Here is a 6,615-nt window from a genome sequence, read left to right as displayed (position 1 = left end):
GAGTCTTCTCCAGCACCACACTTCAAAAGCATCAATTCTTCAGCGCTCAGCTTTCTTCACAGTCCAACTCTCACATCCATACATGACCACTGGAGAAACCATAGCCTTGACTAGACGGACCTTGGTTGGCAAAGTAATGTCTCTGCTTTTTAATATGCTATCTAGCTTGGTCATAACTTTCCTTCCAAAGAGTAAGCGTCTTTTAATTTCATGGCTGCAATCAGCATCTGCAGTGATTTTGGAGCCCAAAAAAATAAAGTCTGACACTGCTTCCAGTTTCCCCATCTATTTCCCATGAAGTGATGGGACCAGATGCCATGATCTTCATTTTCTGAATGCTGAGCTTCAAGCCAACTTTTTCACTCACCTCTTTCACTTTTATCAAGAGGTTTTGAGTTCCTCTTCACTTTTTGCCATAAGCGTGGTGTCATCTGCATATCTGAGGTTACTGAAATTTCTCCCGGCAATCTTGATTCCAGCTTGTGCTTCTTCCAACCCAGCATTCTTCATGATGTACTCTGCAAAGAGGTTAAATAAGCAGGGTGACAATAAACAACCTTGACGTACTCCTTTTCCTATTTGGAACCAGTCTGTTGTTCCATGTCCAGTTCTAACTGTTGCTTCCTGAAAAGAGGAGAAGTGAAACGCAAAGGAGAAAAGCAAAGATATAAGCATCTGAATGCAGAGTTCCAAAGAATAGCAAGGAGAGATAAGAAAGCCTTCCTCAGCAATCAGTGCTAAGAAATAGAGGAAAACAACAGAATAGGAAAGACAAGAGATCTCGTCAAGAAAATTAGAGATACCAAGGGAACATTTCATGCAAAGAAGGGCTCGATAAAGGACAGGAATGGTATGGACCTAACAGAAGCAGAAGATATTAAGAAGAGGTGGCAAGAATACACAGAAGAACTGTACAAAAAAAAAAAAATAATGATAGTAAAGATGATCCCAAATGTCAGAAATAGAATGGAGGCAGAGATAAAGAAAATGGAGGCCTGGATCAAGAAGATACAACAAATTTTTAACAAAGACCTTGAAAAACTAAAGAACAATCAATCAGCAATGAACAACACAACAGCTGAAATAAAAAAATAAACTAGAGGAATACACTAGCAAAATAACTGAGGCAGAAATACACTAGCAAAATACATTAGCAGAAAAACTGAGGCAGAAGAAAGGATAAGTATGGTGGAAACAATGAAAAGACAATAGTAAGCACACCAACATTCAAATAATAGGGATCCCAGGAGAAGAAAAGAAAAAGTGTATTAGAAAATATTTGAGGAGAGCATAGATGAAAATTTCCCTACCACGGGAACAGAAATACCCATCAAGTCCAGGAAGTCCAGAGTCTCACATAGGATAAACCCAAGGAGAAACATGCCAAAACACGTATTAATCAAACTAACAAAAACACAAAATAAAAATATTAAAAGCAGCAAGGGGAAAGCAATAAATAACTTACAAGGGACTCTTCATAAGGCTGTCAGTTGATTTTTCAGCAGAAACTCTGCAGGCCAGGAGAGGCAGGATATGTTTAAAGTGATGAAACGAAAAAACCTACTCCTAAGATTACTCTCCCCAGCAAGGATACCATTCAGATTTGACAAAGAAATTAAAAGCTTTACAGACAAGCAAAAGTTAAAGAGAATTTAGTACCACCAAACTAGCTTTACAACAAATGTTAAAGGAACTTCTCTAGGCAGGAAATACAAGGTAAGGAAAATCCTACAAAAACAAACCTAAAACAATATGTAAATGGTAATAGGATAATAGATACCAATATGCATGTGTGCATGCTAAGTCACTTCGTTTGTGCCTGTCTCTTTGCGACCCTATGGACTGTAGCCCATCAGTTTCCTCTGACCATGGGATTCTCCAGGCAAGAATAATGGAGTGGGTTGCCATGCCCTCCTGCAGGGGATCTTCCCAACCCTGCTATCAAACCTGCATCTTTTACATCTCCAGCATTGGCAGGCGGATTCTTCACCGCTAGTGACATCTAGGAAGCTCCAATACATATCAATAATTACCTTAAATGAAAACGGATTAATGCTCCAACCAAAAGACACAGACTGGCTGGATGGATGTGAAACAAGAACCATATATATGCTGTCTAGGAGAGATCCACTTCACATGTAGAGATACATAGAGACTAAAAGCAAGGGGCAAGAAAAAGATTCCATGCAAACAGAAATCAAAAGAAAGAGTAGCAATACCCATATCAGATAAAATAGACCTTAAAATAAAGACTGTTACAAGAGACACATGATCACTTGGATCACAGCACCATGTAGTTCAGTGAAACTATGAGCTGTGCCTTGCAAGGCTACCCAAGATGGACAGGACATGGTGAAGAGTTCTGACAAAACGTGGTCCACTGGAGAAGGGAATGGCAAACCACTTCAGTATTCTTGCCTTGAGGAACCCATGAACGCTATGAAAAGGCAAAAAGATTTGACAGTGGAAGATGAGCCCCAAAGGTAGGTAGGTGTCCAATATACTACAGGGAAAGAACAGCAGAGAAATAACTCCAGACAGAATGAAGAGGATGAGCCAATGCGGAAACGATGCCCAGCTGTGGATGTGTCTGGTGGTGAAAGTCTGATGCAGTAAAAAACAATATTGCCTAGGACCTGAAATGTTATGTTAGGTCCATGAAGCAAGGTAAATTGGATGTAGTCAAACAGGAAATGGCAAGACTGAATATCAACACTTCAGGAATCCGTGAACTAAAATGAACAGGAATGGGTGAATTTAATTTAGATGATTGTATCTACTACTATAGCGAATCCCTGTGCCATGGAAATGGAGAAGCTGCCATAGTCAACAAGAGTCCAAAATGCAGTACTTGGGTGCAATCTCAAAAATGACAGAATGATCTCAATTCACTTCCAACGCAAATCATTCAACATCACAGTAATCCAAGTCTATATACCCCAGCCACTAATGCCAAAGAAGCTGAAGCTGAATGATTCTATGAAACCTACAAGACCTTCTAGAATTAACACCAAAAAAAAAAAAAAGATGTCCTTTACATCATAGGGGATTGGAACGCAAAAGTAGGAAGTCAAGAGATACCTGGAGTAACAGGTAAGTTTGGCCTTGGAATACATAAAGAAGTAGGGCAAAGGCTAACAGAGTTTTGCTAAGAGAACACAGTAATCACAGCAAACACCCTCTTCTAACAACACAAGAGATGACTTTATACATGGACAGTACCAGATGGTCAACACCAAAATCAAATTGATTATATTCTTTGCAGTTGAAGATGGAGAAGCTCTACACAGTCAGCAAAAACAAGACCTGGAGATGACTGTGGCTCAGGTCGTGAGCTCCTATTGCAAAATTCAGACTTAAATTGAAGAAAGTAAGGAAAACCATTAGGCCATTCAGGTCCTAAGTAAAATTCCTTATGATGATACAGTTGAAGTGACAAGTATATTCAAGGGATTAGACCTGATAAACTGCCTGAAGAACTATGGACAGAGATTGGTAACAATGTACAGGAGGTGGTGACCAGAACTATCACAAAGAAAAATGAAAAACAGGTATCTGAGGAGGCCTTACACATAGCTGAGAAAAAAAAAAGAAGCAAAATGCAAAGGAGAAAGGGAAAGGTATACCCAGCTGAAGGCAGAATTCCAAGAATGGCAAGAAGCAAGCCTTCCTAAGTGAACAATGCAAAGACATAGAATGGGAAAACCTAGAGACCGCTTCAAAAAAAAAAAAGAGATACCAAGAGAGCATTTCATACAAAGATGGGTACAATAAAGTAGAGAAATGGCAAGGACCTAACAGAGGCAGAAGAGATTAACAAGAGGTGGCAAGATTATACAGAAGAACCATACAAAAAAGGTCTTAATGGTCCAGATAACCATGATAGTGTGATCACTCACCTAGAGCAAGACATGCTGGAGTGAGAAAACAAGTGGGCTATAAGAATCATCACTAAACAAAGCTAGTGGAGGTGATGGAATTCCAGCTAAGCTATTTAAAATCCTAAAAGATGATGCTGTTAAAGTGCTGCAATCAATATGGCAGCAAATCAGGAGAACTCAGCAATGACCACAGGACTTGAAAAGCTATTTTCATTCCAATCCCAAAGAAGGGCAATGCCAAAGAATGTTCAAACTATCCTACAATTGTGTTCACTTCACATGCTACCAAAGTAATGCTCAAAATCCTTCAGGCTAGACTTCAGCAGCATGTGAACCGAGAACTTCCAGATGTACAAACTGGGTTTAGAAAAGGCAGAGGAACTAGAGGTCAAACTGCCAACACCTGTATCATAGAAAAGGCAAGGGAATTTCAGAAAAACATCTACATCTGCTTTATTGACTACGCTAAAGCCTTGCACTGTGTGGATCACAAAAAGCTCAGGAAACTTCTTAAAGGCATGGGAATACCAGACCACTTTACCTATCATCTGAGAAGCTTATATGCATGCCAAGAAGGAACAGTTAGAACCGGACATGGAACAATGGATGGTTTCAAAATTAGGAAAGGAGTATGTCAAAGTTGTATATTGTCGCTCTATTTAACTTAAATGCAGAGTATGGGCAGTGGAGAGGCCAGGGCGCCCTTTCCTGGGCAGCATATTGGCCCCAGGGCGGCCAGTGGCAGCAGTGATGGCAGGGAGCTGTCCACTCCTGGGCATCCTCCAACATCAGCTCCAGACTTCCCTGGACCCCCTTCCCTGTGACTCCAGCATGGCCTCTGCCTCAGCCCCCTGGGAGCATGGTGATCAACATCCAACAGCTGGTGAAGGTTTACACACTCAACAAGGACCAGCAGTGGGACAACCAGGGTGCCACACATGTCATCCAGTTATGTGGAGCAGCTGAAGGGCATGTCCCTGCTAGTCAGGGCCTGACAAAATGTGGTCCACTGGAGAAGGTAATGGCAAACCACTTCAGTATTCTTGCTTTGAGATCCCCATGAACAGTATGAAAAGGCAAAAATATGACACTGAAAGATGAGCACCCCAGGTCAGTAGGTGTCCAATAAACTACTGGGGAAGAGCGGAGGGCAATTACTAATATCTCCAGAATGAAGAGGATGAGACAAAGCGGAAACAACACCCAGCTGTGGATGTTGTCTGGTCACGAACGTAAAGTCTGATGAAATAAGGAACAATATGGCTTAGGAACCTGAAATGTTAGGTTCATCAATCTAGGTAAATTGGACATGGTCAAACAAGAGATGGCAAGACTGAGCATTGAAATTTTAGAAATCAGAGAACTAAAATGGATGGGAATGGGTGAATTTAATTCAGATGACCACAGTATCTAACTCTGTGGGCAAGACCTCAGAAAATAAGCAGTAGCACATTTAACACGAAACAAAATATTTCGCTGCACGTTTAAAGCCAAGTTTGATGTCAGTGAGATTTCTACAAATACTAAATTATGAGACATCAAATCATTAGGGAAAATGCTGTTACAAAAGATGCATATTTATACACTGGCCATTCTCTAAACCTCTCCCATTAGTCCTGACGCTTCCACCACTTTCAAATAAAAACCTGGTGCTTTCAGGAAATGAGTTCAGAAGTACAAGGAAAAAGGCAAGAGTAGGAGCCTGTTAATCCATCTTCTAATACTGGCAATGGGGGATCTCTGGTCCGGGAACTGTTGTGTTGGTGCGCTTTTGCATTATTGATCTTTGACACTGAAATACGTTCTTAAATGTGGTTATGCTACACATCATTTTAATGTGTATTCCTCGCTTTATCTTTTTCTAATGACAATATTTGCTGTTTATATTTAGACTAGGGAGATGATGTTAGACAAAAAGGAAAATTGAGTAATTTTCTTATTCGAGTTCAAAATGGGTCATAAAACAGTAGAGACAACTCGCAACATCATCTGCAAAGACAAGAACCTTGAAGATGAGTGCAGTGGCCAGCCACTGCAAGGTGACAATGACCCACTGACAGCAATCAGCAAAGCTGATGCTCAAAGTTGATTCTCAACTACATGAGAAGCTGTCAAAGAACTGAGTCAACCATTCTGTGGTTGTTTGGCATCTGAACAAATTGGAAATGTGAAAAAACTCAGTTAGGTGGGTGACTTTGGAGCTGACCGAAAGTAAAAAAAATTCCTATCATTTGCAACAAACGACCATTTCTCATTTGTATTGTTATCTGCAATGAAAAGTGGACTTTATACACCCATCTGGCGATGACCAGCTCAGTAGTTGGGACTGAGAAGCTCCAAAGCACTTCCCAAAGCCAAACTTGCACCAAAAAATGGACATGGTCACTGTTTGGTGCTCTGGTGTCCATTTGACCCACTACAGCTTTCTGAACCCCGGTGAAACCATTATACCCGAGAAGCACACTAAGCAAATCAATGAGAGGCACTGAAAACTGCAATGCCTGCAGCAGGTACTGGTCAACAGGTCCAGTTCTTTTCCATGACAACGCCCGCCTGCACACCATATAACCAACACTTCCAAAGAGTTAAACAAATTGGGCTACTAAGTTTGCCTCACCCACCACATTCACCTGATCTCTTGCCAAATGCTTTCCAAAAATTTACTGAATCCCAAAGCATGCATTTTTACTTGATAGGAACAAACTTATTTCTCGTTGGTAAAAATGTGTTGATA

This window comes from Moschus berezovskii, chromosome 8, assembly GCF_049115385.1.
Source record: "Moschus berezovskii isolate FMDL1 chromosome 8, NW_MosBer_1.0, whole genome shotgun sequence".
In the NCBI taxonomy this organism is placed as follows: Eukaryota; Metazoa; Chordata; class Mammalia; order Artiodactyla; family Moschidae; genus Moschus; species Moschus berezovskii.
Note: the sequence above shows the minus strand (reverse complement) of the source record.